Source organism: Erpetoichthys calabaricus, chromosome 1, assembly GCF_900747795.2.
Source record: "Erpetoichthys calabaricus chromosome 1, fErpCal1.3, whole genome shotgun sequence".
Lineage (NCBI taxonomy): Eukaryota > Metazoa > Chordata > Cladistia > Polypteriformes > Polypteridae > Erpetoichthys > Erpetoichthys calabaricus.
Window position 1 is genome coordinate 300,610,805 of NC_041394.2, and position 16,121 is coordinate 300,626,925.

The window sequence follows — 16,121 nt, forward strand, 5'->3', positions numbered from 1 at the left end:
ACCTGCACAGGGCCGCCACGCCAATATATATTAAATATAAAACAGAAAGAGAAAATAATGACACAGCTGACGTCAATGTGGCTGAAAAACATTGTGTTTCTTGTTAATTAGTACGCTGTATTTACTAATGTCGCTTGAGTCGGAACAGTAAGCTATATGTAGTATTATAATGTTCTGCCATAATGAGAATATCATGGGCCGTCACTTGGTTCTCAAGTTACGGACACGCGCATATACAGTAGAAGCGTGTCATGAGCACGAGGCGACTATGCAGTGTCTGCAACGGACGCGGCCATCTGCCATGCATAAGATACCATATTGACATTGGCGGGAGAAGGGGCCACTGATTCTTTCTCTGCCCAGGGCCGCCACAAGCCTAGAGCAGGGTACACTACTGGCTGGCTGACCATCATGACTAGGTCAGTAGGTAGTAATAGCTTGCATATTTTCATGTTTTATGCAATTTTGTGCTAGTATTGTAACGAACAGTTAGTGCAGACTACAACTGAAGATCTGAAGTGGACGCGAGAAGTTGGTGAGTTGTTTATTAACAAATTTTTGTGATTTTGAGTTTGTAAAATTAGTGTAGGTCAGGGGGCTTTTTGCATATCGGCTTATTTTACAATATAAACTTTGAAATAAACTTAGTAAAGTAAAATTTGATTTTTGGAGGATTTGTTTTCCAACTTGAATTACTGAGCAATGAATTCAGTGAGCGTTTTTGTAATTTCAGTTCACACAAACAGGACATTGCGCTGTTCTCTTACAACGTTGAGAATGCGCCTGAGAATATCCAAATGGAATTGATTGAACTGCAGTCAGATTCTATTCTGAAGGCAAAATACAACGAAGTTAGTGTGCCAGGCTTGTATGCTTACCTGCCACCCTTGTATGTGCAGATCCGTAAGTTGGCATCGAGAGTACTGTCAATGTTCAGAAACACTTACCTTTATGAGCAATTGTTTTCGTTAATGAAAGCTACCAAAACCCCACATTGCTGAAGACTTACCATCAAGCACCTTTCATCCCTCATAAAAGTTGCAGCTGCACAAGATTTCAAGCCTGATATTGACAAACTGGTTACTAACAAGAGATGCCAAGTGTTGGGACAAAAGAAATAGATGTCACACTGTAAGACTCCTATATAAGCAATGAATATAATGAATATAATATAATAATATAAGGACCTAGCTAAGAGGCTAAGACACTAATTGTACGCTGTTGTATGGAGATTGTATGGAAATAAATTGCTTTTCTTTAAACTTTAAACTTTAAGTGTTACATTTTTTTAAGTTTTCAGTATTGGAAAGAAAGCTACAGTAACTTTGTATAATAGTATTTGTTACAGTGCGGCCCGCTGACACACGTATGTCAGTCGAAGTGGCCCACCAATGGTAGTAAGTTTGACATGCCTGCTCTAGGGAGCCTCTTGAACCCACCACTGCCTGTAATGTAACTGGGATGAGCTAGGCAGATGAGGACACACACACACCTAGCAAGGGGCAGGTGAAATAGTGCCAGTACTTTTATTAAAAACAATCCAAAAATAAACAGTGTCCAAAAAAGTGCAGTGTTCAAAAGCTCATAAATAAATAAATAACGCACTAAAAATTAGTGTCATTAAACTTGAGGTTAAAAACACAGGCAGGAATCTGTCCTTTACAATTCTTAGCCCTGGTGCCTTCCTTTTAAAACTGACGTCTCTCCATCTTACCCTGATTGGGCCTCACAACATGGAGACACATCCATCCAACAGGAGTGGACAACCTTTTATCCCGGCCCGTGTCCCCGGTGCTAATCCCATGGCATTCCATGGGGAACAGTCGAGCCCTGCTCCACTAGCACTACTGCCAAGACCTGGCTCATCCTGGCGTGAGTGTGTGGTACTGCCACTCTCTGGTTGCACCTGGCAAGAGCACACCCTGATTAGAATGGCCGCTCCTGCTACATGGTCTACTCCTCAGTTCCCTCCTAAGCGCCTACCTGGGATTCACCTTTCCTTCTGGTGATCCAGAAAAAGAAACAAAGTCAAAAGACAAAGCAAAATATCAGTAATAAAAGAACAAGCTAACATGTAAAAAAGCCAAAAAAAGTATCAGTGTTCATAACCAGAAGAGCTAAATAAAACGTTTTTAGGAATATCCGTAATCTTGGATGATAATTTACACATTATTACCATTGATCGCACCAATGATATCACATTGCATGACTTCTGATATTGCACTCACCAGCAGCGAGCTATGTGCAATTCTTACACAAAATGGTGGTGCCCACAAGAGAACAAACAAGAATTGTGGTATTTTTAAAACAAATTATAAAATAAAAATGTCCAAAACAAAAGTGAAAGTGAATGCACCTTCTCTGCCTCAAAGCCATTTGATTCTAAATCTAAATTGTTGTTTCAACTTAAGCAGTTCATAGCCAATATATTTTCTTGGGGAGCATTACAAGGTTCTTAGTTTCTTTAAAATTTAAATCTATATTGTTGTTTTTTGTCAGATGATGACAAAACACTAGGTTTGAGGTACCACCATTGTTCAGTTTTTTTGTGATGCGAACATCATTTTAACTTGCAAGATTCACCATTCGCCAAAGCCTTTTTCACAGTGAATATGCTGTGTTCGCCAGTGACCTTGTTTACCAAATATTTTCCTAGATATTTACCTTGCGGACAGCTTAGTCAAACTTTTTTTTCTCAGTGACGCATGGTGATTTGCAAGGCCAGTGTGACATCACAGAGCTGCAGCATCCTTTTAATATTATTACACAAAGGGCTGTGCAGTTAATACAAACAAGAAAAAAGAATCCACATGCTTTAGTGTTGTTCTTATTTGAACAAGCATTGAATTTGTGGAGAACATGCCTGAATTCATGCTTCCTCTTTGCAAGAAATTTTACTGTTCTGTAATTTAATTGTAATCATTTTATCCCAGTAAGGCACGGTGGTACAGTGATAGTACTTCTGCCTCCAGCTGAAATCTCATTTTTGGTCACAATAATCAGTCCAGCACAGTTGGCAGATGTTTCCATGGTCATCAGGGACACTTAACAGACAAATGCACCATTATAATCCATTGAAAACTAGTGCAGGTTTTCCCTCCACATTGACTTCAATGCATTTTGCATTGGTTTTTTAGTCAATTGGGCATCCAAGACCTTTTCACTTCACTTCCACACTGTGCATGTGAGTTTTCTTCCACATTACAAATATATATAAACAGGGAGGGTTGATTTGTGACTTGGGTGTGCATAAGTAATTAACTAGTAGTTTGTCCAAGACAGTTCTTGCCATATACTGAATGCTACCAGTATAATCCTATATCGGAATTAGCAGGTGTAGAAGTGGGATAGCCATATGTTAATGAGGTTTATCATATATCCCACTATCAGTTACAACTTTTCACTTATGGTAGACAATACATGATGAAATAAATGTGTTTATTTCATAACTGAGTCAAGGACCACTAAAACATATTCTATGGTCAAAAGAAAAATTATGACTTGTTCTTAAACTTCACTGCCGTCAGCACAGACAGCATTCTGGGAACTTGAAATTAGGAGGCAGATTGGATTCCAGCAGTGTGGTACTAAGGCCAAACAATTTTCATTTCTTTTTTTTTTTTGTCAAGGATTGAAAGCATTTGGTGGAGTGGTAAAAAGACTAACTGCTACTTAAAGATGTAATTGGTTCATATTAGGACAGGCAATTGTGTCAGTCACACATTGGCATGTACCCCATAGGGCAAAAGGATATTAAATTTACTTTTTGGTGTAGAGTAAATATTATTTTTTTACACCCTTTATTTTAATACAATTCTTTTTTTTTTCAGAATCAAGCAGTCCTATGAAAATATTTGAATTTATAGGATGCTATGTTGTCATTCCATGAATTTTACTTTTTATTTGCAATTAGTCATGCTTAGAGAATGTTATTATAAAAATGGATGCAATGAAGTATGAATGGCAGCAGAAGTCACTGATAAGCACCTTTTTTTAAAATTATTTTAGTCTATAGCGAGCCCATGACTAAGCCAGCATTTGAAATAGCATTTGTACATACAATACTACCATTGAGTACAGTTCGGGTCTGTTTGTTCAATGATTACTTTTATATGACTTCAAGACAGATTATTATAAATTACTTTTGAGTCAAGCTCAAAGTGTCTGGAGAAGACAAAATAGCTTTCTGTACAAATATACACCTGAGACTCATTATCACTGAATTATCTTTGTACTTATGGTCTGAAATGCAAATGCTGTCTACAAAACTATACTAGTGTGACAGTGCAGAAAGAATACCAACTCTAAGCATTCTACCAGTCTTTTCTGTCTCCTCAATTATTCTGAACTTGGCCTTTAGTTGTGGTTCTGCTGCATAGAATCTTTCTCTACAGGAACTCAGATGGGCGCATAATGAGTTTTAAACAATAACTCTCATTTGTTTTAAATAGACCATATGATAGCACAGTCAAGTATAATGTTTAAGACTATAGATAAAGAAGAGAAGCTAAAAAAGGTGTACTAGAGACTGAAGGAGGAAATAGTGAGGGAAGAAAAGTAATTTAAAAAAGTAAGTGCCAGAAAAACTGTTTTTTAAAGAGAAGTGTTAATTACTGAAGTGCAAGATATGATTCTAGTCTATTTTTAAATAACATTTGTGGATTATTAAATGGCTGAGAGTACCAGACTATCCAGCAAAAAAAATGTCTACCAGTATAAACATTCAATAAAGAAACATTTAATTTCAGAACTTTTTTTTTTTAAATTGCAGATTCAACACAGCTACTTGGCATAAAGAAAGCAGAGAATTTATCAACAAAACAGTTACATATAAAAACAGTAGGTAGCTATTCTACACACCACCGAAAAAAGAAGGAAGAAGGTGCTGTAACCTTCCTGAAGCACACATTTACAGTGTCTGAAAAATATTCACCTCGGATGTTTTCTGATTTTATTTTTTTACAGCATTGAATCACAGTGAATTTAATTTGGCTTTTTGAAATGGATCAGCAGAAAATGGCTCTTTAATGTCAAAGTAAAACATGACTGCAAACTGTTCAAAGTTCATTATAAATATCAAACACAAAATAATTGATCGCATTAAATATTCACTACCTTCAAGTCATTATTAGTAAATGCACCTTTGGAAGCCATAACAGCCTTGAGTCTGTGCGCATAGGTTTGCACATTTAGATGCTTTCATTTTCTTCCATTCTTCATCGCAAAACTACTCAAGCTCTGTCAGGTAGCAAAGGGATTGTAAGTGAACAGGCTTTTTCAAGTCCATCCACAAATTCTCATTTGTATTGAGATCTGGACTCTGTCTCGGCCACTCTAGGCCATTAACATTGATGTTTTTAAGCCATTCCTGTATGGTTTAGCATCATGTTTAAGGCTGTTGTCTTGCCTGAAGAACAAATCTTCTACTAAGGCACATTGTTTCCCTCCAGGAATTCCTTGTAGTTTCCTCTCTACCCTCACAAGCCTTATATGCCCAGAGACAGCATCCCTAGAGCATGATGGTACCACCACCATGCTTCAAGGTGGGGGTTATTTGTTGATGACAATGTGAATTTTTAGGCTTATGCCAAACATTACCTTTAATCTGATGGGCAAAAAGGTCAATATTGGTCTCATCAGACCACAAAACTTTCTTACAGCTGACTTGTGCCTTTTGGCAAATCCTAGACGAGATGTCACGTGTGTGTTTTCTTAACAATGACTTTCTTTTTGGACACTCCCAGAAAGCAGACAACTGGGAAGCGTCCAGCCAACAGATATTGTAGGTCTCGCCAAACTCATCCAGTATATCTTGTAACTCATCCATAATTGTCCTAGGTTTCTTGATGACCTTCTTTTCGAGTCTTCTTCTTGCTCAACCACTCAGTTTTTCTGGATGGCTTGCTCTACACAGATTTACAGCAGTGCCATACTCTTTTCATTTCTTAATGACTGATTTACCTGGACTCCAAGAGATATTCAGTAACTTGGATATTTTCTTGCATTCATCCCCTCACTTGGTGCTTTTCAAGAACCTTTTCATAGAGTTTCACAGAGTTTAGATTAAGCCATGATACTGACTCAACACAAGCTGGACCTTCCAGATAAGGGGAATTTATACAACAATCAACTGAAATCCCTCAACAGTAGACAGGTGGTCACCATTGAACTAATTATGTGGTTTCTAAAACAAATTGGCTGCACCAGTGATGGCTGAGGTGTGTTATATTAAAGGGGATTAATACTAATGTGATCAATTAGTTTGTGTTTTGTATTTGTAAATAATTTAGACCACTATGAGGAGATCTGTTTTCATTTTAAACATTAAACTGTCTTTTTCTGTTGATCAGTGTCAAAAAAGCCTAATTTAAATCCACTGTTGACTCAATGTTGTATAACAAGAAAATGTGAAAACTTCTAAGGAGGTGAATACTTTTAGTAGGTACTGTATCTTGTGGAACGTATGAAGAATGTTTAGTAGTAGGTGAAGAAATAACTTTAACCTTAGCTTATGGGTTACAGAATCCGGAGAGTTGAAGCATGGTGGTGCAATGGTGATCAATGCCACCTTAAGGATGCAATGTTTTTGGTCTGAATCCCGCTTCCCAATGTTGTCTCTGAGTGGTTTGCTGGGAACACTGTTTAGCAGTGGTTCCTCATGGTCCTAATGAAGGATTCAGATTTGTAGTAGTCCACGCTTATAAAGTTTCAATGTTCTCTCCCATCCACTGTTTGGTTTCCACCACCTCACATCCCTAACGACATGATTATTTAGTAATACTGTATGAAAGTAAACGTGAGTGTGTATGTGAGAGGACCCATTGACTGCCACTCTTTGTTGGGTTGTTTTTCGCCTTGTGTAGAGTGCTCCAGTTTTTCCTCCATGTGAGCATAGGAGTGGTGGACTGGTGCTCTGTCAAGTGTTGTTTGCTGCCTTTTGCCCTATGCTGTTATCAGAATGGCCTCTGGTTCACTGCATACCTGAATTGGACTGATCAGGTCTGAGAATGCTATATTATTAATTATATATTACACAGTGAGTTAGAATGGATCTAAAATAGCGCTGCAGGATGTGTGTAAATAAAATAATTTACTATATTGAATTGAAAAAAATAGCCCATTCTACCACAGAAAGGATGAGCATATCTCGCTTGGATTTCTTCAAATTCCTTACCATCATCTGTTTTTAAAATTGCTCAAATTAAAATGTTCAAATGCCTCAAAACAGAAAATGAAGTCCTAAAAATAACAACTGTGTCCACCAGGTGACCTAGCACACTAGCAAGAAATGACTGAATAGGAAAAATCTTTTCATAAGAAAAGACCCAATCAATTTTTTTCACTTTGTTTTTTCCTACAGTGAATGTCATTCATGACATTCATTGCAATACACATTTTACTGGCTTAAGGTTATACCATGAATTGATGAAGAAAGATTGTACTGATAGCTTTGTGATTTACTGTGCAATCCCAAGACTCCCACCAGATGACACTTCCTTCTTACTAATATATAACTTCTTTAATACAGAAATTTTAAACACCAGCCCGGGCTGATCAAGGATTTGAAAATTTTCATTAAACAAATGCGAGCACTGATTTTCTACCCTGACGTTTTCATGGTAAAGGGGTCAAAAGAGACAGGAACTTTCCTAGTAGCAATAGGGAATAAGGCAAGAATATACTCCGGACAGCATGACAGCTGTTCACAATGTACATTCAATCATAATAGGAACATTTACTGTAGAGTGTATGATTCATCAGTTTTTATTATATAGATTTTACCTTCTAACCGTATACTATGGTAGAATAAGATTTAACTTATTGCTGCTTCTTCACTCATCCTGATCAAACAAAGAGGGCAGCAGGGAAAAAGGGATGGCTGATTGTTTGTCCACTAGGTATCATGTGACTTTTTAAATTGCTTGCTGAAATTGAATATAAATCATTTAATTAAATGTTTATCATATGCACATTTGTTATTTGAAATTTTTTCACTTAAGTAAACATAGTAAATAAGATACTTGAAAGGTTTTATGCTGCCTAATGATGCAGTCTGCCTGCAAATGCCCCTGGAAAGACCAGAAGTTTCTAGGTAACACAGAAAAGATTTAGGAACTTTACAAAAAGTAAAATCAGCAAAAATTCTAGCTGCCATGGCAACCACTTGCTCATAATTACTGCAGCCCCAAAAAAAGAATGTGCTTTAAAAAAGGAATAAGTGTAATATATCTAAAATTATATATATATATGTAAAACAATAAGAAAAGAGTTGCAATCCATCTTAATATTTGTACACACATATATCAGCCAAGTATCCTTGATGAAAAATGAGCTTAACAGGCACAAAAAGTATAGTAATTCTAAAATTACATATATAGTATATTATACATCCGTCAATGACATAAAATTCTCGAAACCTCTTAATCAAATTCATGTACATAAACACATCTATACATACACTTTATATGCATACCTACATACTGCATATTTATATGTCCTATTACGGGTTGACACTTATTGCAGTGAAGGGGTTTATCCATGCTGTTGAAGTTGTTAGTTATGTAGGGCTACAAGTAGTAGACAGGCTGCAGCAGAGGCATCCAATTGGGCTTTTACCAAACAACTCTAGGACAGCATGGTAGACTATTGTCTCCCACAGTTCTAAATAGCCCTTTACTAAGGCATTGGAAAACTGAATTGAAAGCAAAAAGTGCTACAAATTACTGCACAAAACCAGGCTGCATTACAACTTTAAATAGTAGCACACTAAGCATTAAATTACTCTGAGATGAAACAACAAAAGAAGAGCTACAGCAAGAGCTACAAAACATCAAATGAAATGTAACTGATCAGATTTAAAGTTGATAGACTTCTAGATATGAAACAAGGACATCTATTTTAAAAATAAACAGCCAACAGTTGTAGTTTTGTAGTAAAACAAGTGTCAGATTAATTGTCAACAAAAGACTAAAGGAAAACACTGCTGAATTAAACCACAAGTTAGATTAGAGATCCTATGTAATAATTAGACTGTCTCAATGTTACTACAAGTATATGCAGCAACAAACCAGCAATCACAGAGGTGAAGAAATTGGGGAATTTGATGATCTCACCACCTATCAATTAGTTCAAAGGAAGGACAACTTGAATGCATGGATAGCTGAGAAACAAACTTATGAGACAATCATAGGAAATTATGGATTTGGCAAGAGAGGTGAAGAAAATGTTTTTTTTTATCTCAAAGTAACAAAGATAGCTCTGTAACAAAACATCAACATGAGATCTTAAAATGTGTCAGAAAATTTTATTCTGCCTAATATAGTGACACTTTAGAACAAGGTACAAACATCTGTCTAGAAAGCTATGCACCTAAAGTGTTCCCTGTCAAAGTGAAAGAGGAAGTGAAAAGTGTTAATCTGCGTAGTGTTAAGGCAATTGGAAAAGATGGGATCAGAGGATATATGCCAAAATAAGGTAGTAACAAGACATACAGTACTGACTGTTTGCAACAAAGGAACATAACACCATAATTAGAAGCATTAAAAATTACTATTCATTGGCAAGTATGAAGATGTGAATAATTAAACAGCAATAAATCTAATTTCGGTCATATGCAAAATACTAACACTAATTATTTAATTGGGAACATGTTTGATTTTTGCCTTGGCAAATGTACATACTGTACAGGATTCAGAAGCAGATTTTGCACCATGTATTATATACAAGTAATTCAGCAAATATATCAAACATATCAATAAAAATAATCTACTTTGTCTTGTCTACATTGACTTTGTAAAAGTGTTTGTTAAAGCTAGCTCCATTTTTGAAGCCCTATACAGACATTCTGTTCAGAAACCTTACATCATCCTGCTTATTTAAATAAATATACATAAATAACAACATTACAATCCATATAAATAACAAGCTGTCACCATCAAGATACAAAAAAACATTGCTATGACATGAGAAGAAATACATGAGTCTAGCAACAGACAAAAGTGTGCAATATAATGAAATTTTAGACTGGATACTGTGCAATGTGAAAATATCCTGGAAGTATCAAAAGAAATTCTAGACAGATGACATTACAAATTACCAAGGTGTCAACTTGATAACTTTTACTGTACAACATATTCAAAAAGACAGAAATCAGAAGAAGAGGCCTTCGTCCTTCAGTGAACTGATCCTGGCTGATCATATGTGTACATACTGTATAGTTATTTTTGACAATATGTAGATACAGTATTTATGTTTATATTCATATATCTCTATATATACTGTAGATAGATAGATAGATAGATAGATAGATAGATAGATAGATAGATAGATAGATAGATAGATAGATAGATTTTATCATGTTTCCCTGAAAACAAAAGCAAAAATGAATTCCTATGAAATCTGCAGCAAGAAACTGAACACTGAACCTTGGATAAAGAGCTGAAGTGTTGGTCCTCGTCTTTAATAATAAACACTAGAAATATGTTTACGAGGAAAAGCCTGAAAATGTCCAAGCACAAGGTGGCACAGAAATGTCTACACAGATTTAATAGAAGGCTTTCATGTTGAATAAACACCAATTGCACTTGCGTGAAAAATGATAAGTGCTGAGTTATTTGCTGGCAGTCACTTTTTGCTTGCTTTAAATTATATATAATGCAACATTGTTTTTAACCTTCATTTAACTCTGTGAAGTGCTTTTTGGATGTTTCATAATTAGCACATAAACCCTACTGAACCAAGTAACACAGGTCTCTCTTTCATAGTTGGGAATAAAAAGTACTGATCAACCCCTCTCTCATCCCCAAATAGAGAAAAATATAAAAGAGAAACAGGGCTGAAGTAGTGACATGAAAATGGTGGATGACACACCCTTTTTTTATAGCTCTGTTGAACTTAATGGGGTTTAAGATTAGAAGGCGGACTGCACTAAGAATATACTAAGATTGAGTCCTATTTATCGTACCCAGGTCTAACTTGCTTGTGTTATCAGTAAACACAAACATTTTTGAGGAATAAATAAGATAGTTATATGCATTTCCATGAAACTCACTGTCCAAACACTATGTACACTGTTAAAAAAGGCCACATAAATATCCACATTTGTGGATATTTAAACACATTATACTAAGCACAGTGCATAGCAGCACATTGTGTCTTGTATGGGTACTCCAACTTTTGTCTCTGTATCTATGCTGTTCTTTCTATTTAATATTGAATCTCTGCTGCAAATTAACACATGCACATTGCAGATAATTTACACTTACCTTTCTATGGTTCACAAAGACTTTAGAAATGCGTCATTGAAACTGGGAACAGACACTGGTATCTCACAAACTGGGACTTCACAAAACCTTGCTTTTGGAGCACATAAATTCTCCAATTACTACCATCCACACCAATTTTCTAAAGCTGTGAGCTGAAATAACCAGCAGTAAATCTGAGCAGTGCATGAACAGAAGGGGATGCATTTCACACAATCAAGAGTTTCTTAATGAAGAGAAGAAACTGAGACCCTACATGTAGAAATCACAGAGCTCAGAATAAAGTTTATTTATCATTAGGTAAGGAGGCATATAAAAATGAGGATTATATGTCTTACTGAAGGTTTAGAGAAGGAGGATTGGCTGGAATCGCTTCCTGTTAAGTAGATGCACCTTGGAAACCTGAACAGGCTTGCAGAACTTATTCAACATGGGCAGACTCATCTAGACCTCACATCCTTATCATTTATTTCTTAAGCTATTTTGACAGTATGTACACACTCAGGCCTGTAATATACCGTCCACATGAAGTTTTCCCTAGACTAAACTGGTGTGACTTCCCAAAAGTGGAAGGCAATTAATAAAGTCTTGAAGTGAGTGTGAATAGTCTCAGCTAGACCTCGTATCCTTATCATTAATATTCTGACAGACAGTAGGTACACACTCAGGCTTTAATGACATCTAATATTATTTTTGATGGCTTCTCCTACTGACATCCCAAAAATGGAAGGAAATAAATGGAGTCTTTAAGAGAGTAAAAGAAAGTTAACTCTATCTTTTTTCCTTCTATATTATTAAGTACTAAAACTTCATCTGGGTGATTCCCACCATGTCTTAATCAATAGACTCTCCTTCAGAACTTTCTTAGTTAAATAGCTTATCTTTATTTGATAAGGTGACTTTTAATTAAATGAAGTTTTTCTGTTGTCACACATCTTTCTATTGTTAGCACAGAGGGCTATTACTGTTTTTTTCTCCTGTGAAGGTTGTTTCATTAAGTACTCATTTACTTTTGTTTGAATTCTTCTATTCTTGTCCCACTTAATTGTGGCTCAAGTCACTTTTTTCTTTTTCAATGTAAATGCAGTTATTTGTGATACATAGAGTTTACACTAGTGGTGCTGAGAAGAACCCACTTCATTCCTACAGGGAAAGCTTGTGGTTTATTGATTCTATGAGAAATGCCAGACTTCACCCATCCTGGTCCAGTGTGCACATCCACCCCACAAAGTCAAAGAAAAAGTCCAGAAAGTATATATAAAAATTTTTTAACTATGTACACTATATAAAAATTATACCAACAACAATAAGAAAAACTAAATACAATAAACTATAAAAATCTACAGTCTGAGATAAAATCCAAATTAAACAGATGTGAAATGATTGGAATAAAATGAACACTGACATGAATGTTTCTCCCACAAAAATATATGCCCAACTGTTTACTGCTGAAATGTCCATCATGATACCTGTCATCAGAATAAACATACACTCTGAACAATGAATAACACTCCAGAACGTCAAGTGTCATTTCACTGGCTTTCATATAAATTCACTTCTGCTACTGTTCCTTTTTAAAAAATTTTATTGCAGCATCCATTTCCCGTGGCTTTCTGTCTTCTGCCACAATTGACATACTGTATGTACTGGCAGTGGCAGATAGTACAGTGACATTGCCATATTCTCGAACTACAGACCTCTGGGTGTAAAAGGAGCAAGTCTCAATTTTAGGGATCTTTTTACCTTCAGCATTCTCCATTCAATCTTGTACCTTACAGAGTCCATCTTCTTCTTCCTATGGGTGCTGAAACAGCCTGTGAGTGTACTTCAGAGTCTTTGGACAGGGGAAATGTCCTGACCCAGACCTTCTCTCCAAGCAAGAACTTTATAATTTTATGTCTATGGCTTTAATATGTTGCCCACCATGAGCCAATAGTGTGAGGTTCTCACCTGCCACCATGAGTGACAGCAGGTTGAAGATAAGCTGGCAGCTCGGTCTGTTTCTGATGGTGATTGTCAATGATAATTGAACTGGTGGTGGTCAGCAGCAGTCTTCCCATACCCCATCTCTACAGATGAATTCTGATCCAGTAAGTATATTAACCCCACTCCCACCCCTAATCTTACCTGCAGTGTTGTTGAAACTGTCAACAATTCCAGTCACCCAGTCTGCTTCTCCAGAAAATTTTGTCAGCGCTCTCAAAGTTTAAATAATAGCATTGACAGGCATGTCACGAAAGGTAGAACTGCAGCATTTTTTTTCTCTTTGCTACTTAGGGATAACAATTTCATTGCCTCGCTAGATTAAATCATTATTCTTCATTTTTGTTTTCCACTAAAAATCTGATCATTCGTTAACTTTCAACTTCTGGAAATACTCTTCCTTTAACTTAGTTCTCCTTAAAGTTTCAGTGCCATAGATCAACATATCCTCTCACTTTCACATTTAGAAATGTCAATTTGTGGTTTGAATATTTTGGAGCCAGTGGAGCTATCTAATTGTGTGACCTTCTTTTACTCTATTTTTGTGATTTTTCTGTACTCTCCTGAGCTGTTTGTGTGCTGCACGTTCTCCCTAGGCTTTTAGGACATCATTCATTTTTGGAGGTTCCAGTGATCTGTTCTCTAATATTAGAGGAAGTGATGAGAAGATGGATTTCTTATTTGAATTGTTCAAATTGCTAGAATTGTTCTTTTGTTTGTTCTTGTTTGTTTCAATAAAAAATTGATTGTAAAAAATAAAAATATCTTCTATCCTTCACGTGTCTTTATTTTACAGACTATCTGGAAACAATATTAATAGATCTTGAGAAATGAGATTATTGCTAAAGGCAACAAATAATATTCTCTGAGGTTAAATGTGGGATGTTCACATTGCACCAAAGAAGATTACTGATTAGACTAGAGATACTCAAACCAATAGAGAGAAACAACAAAGCCAGCAGTTTGTGCCTATAAATACAGAATGCTTTGCTGCCTGCATTCAATATGAAAGCTGTCAATGCCATCAGCTAGTTAAGGGTATTGTTTATGTATGTACATAAAATAAACCGCAGGATAGAAAATGACAAAATGGCAAAATAATTGTATTTCTATAGGCTACTCAAAACCTTTTCTTATCTTGGCAACATTGCCTTATAGTCTGCCATCCTTGTTCCATTTCACCTGCTTTAAAATGACTTTCTGCTGACGTTAGGAGGACTTGAAACTAAAAGCAAGGATATCTTTTCCAACTGAAAATTGCTTTTTTCCACAAAGAATATTTTATTGTAATTGCAATAACTGTACTTAGTGACTGGAAATTTTTAAACTTTAAGATGACAAGCATTTATCACAAAGATGTTACTAACACAAACAAACAAACAAAAAACATTAAATACGTCAGTATTTTCTAGTTCTTCTCATTTCGTATACAATCTTCCAAACACCTGGACAGCAATTACACACTCTCAAACTATATAAAGCATTTAACACATGGAAGTGTGATATATGCTGCAGAATTTGTAAAAGCTTGATGGCATCATCCTTCATAAAATATTAAACTGATATAAAAAATACAGAATGATTAAGCATTTTAAAAACACCTGAAAAGGTGGCACTGTGGGTAGTGATGCTACCAATGAGTCCAGTATCCTGGGTCTGAATCCTGCACCTCGATGTTATTATCCGTTCAGAGGCTGTATGTTCTGCCTGTGTCTGTGTGGACTGTCCTCTAGGTAATCCAGTTTTTTTACTCAAATCATCGAATACTTGCAGGTTAGGCTGACTGGCTATTCCAAATTAGCCCCTATGCAAGTGTGAGTGGGCCCTGCGACTGACTGGCACTCTTTATGATGGGTTACGTACTGTCTTGTGCCCAGTACTTCTGGGGTAAACACCAGCCTTTGCAAAGCTGAACTAGATTATGTAATGTTATTGCTAGTATTACATATGTTTGTCAGTTTTTTAAAACACTATGTTTAAGCCTTTTTTCTTAATGACGGTTTTCCATTAGGATTTTCTGGGGCACTGAATCTGATTTTTATAGAAAATGAATGCTAAAGGCAACTCAATAATTCAATAAATGAATTCCGCAGTCCAAGTCTCTTCATTTTCAAAGTTTTAGTGTAATGCAAACCAAAAACAATTCAAACAAAAAAGAATTCTTGTTTATATTTCAGTTATAACCTTAGTAGAGAAAAGCCAAGCAAAATGACACCTTTTATTGGCTAACTAAAAAGATTACAATATGCAAGCTTTCGAGGCAACTCAGGCCCCTTCTTCAGGCAAGATGGGGCCTGAGTTGCCTCGAAAGCTTGCATATTGTAATCTTTTTAGTTAGCCAATAAAAGGTGTCATTTTGCTTGGCTTTTCTCTACATTCATAGTGGCTAACATGGTACAACACCCTAGTACTACAGTTATAACCTTACATATCTTAGTTGTTTAGTCTTATATTACTGTATTCATTACTATTTATGCTGATTGCTGTATCCATTACTACAATTGATATGACATACATCATTAGTAGATACGTTAGTTATATACAGTACGTAAGAAAGCTGTCTGTCACTATACCTTACCATTTGTAAGCAAACAATCTGATCTATCTGTTTAATGTGGTATCAGAATTTAAGTTGAGTGTCAGGAATGTTCCACTATCACATGGAAATGATTAAGTAAATTTTACATTACCATTCCCATTTAAGAATCGCAGAGCCAGCAATTTAAATGACATCTACTTTTCCTCGGAAGGTCAGATTCCCATTCAGTGTTGGTGACAATAGTGGGTATGACAGTTGAATCTATAATAATAAAAGGCAAAGCCCTCACTGACTGACTCACTCACTCACTGACTGACTGACTGACTCATCACTAATTC

At 36.0% G+C, this 16,121-nt stretch overlaps 1 protein-coding gene across 2 annotated transcripts in view; it reads right to left on the reverse strand.

Moving 5' to 3' along the window:
* The window catches only part of lin7a (lin-7 homolog A (C. elegans)), a 326,716-nt gene that overhangs the window by 220,244 nt on the left and 90,351 nt on the right, over positions 1-16,121 (reverse strand). The window lies entirely within an intron of this gene.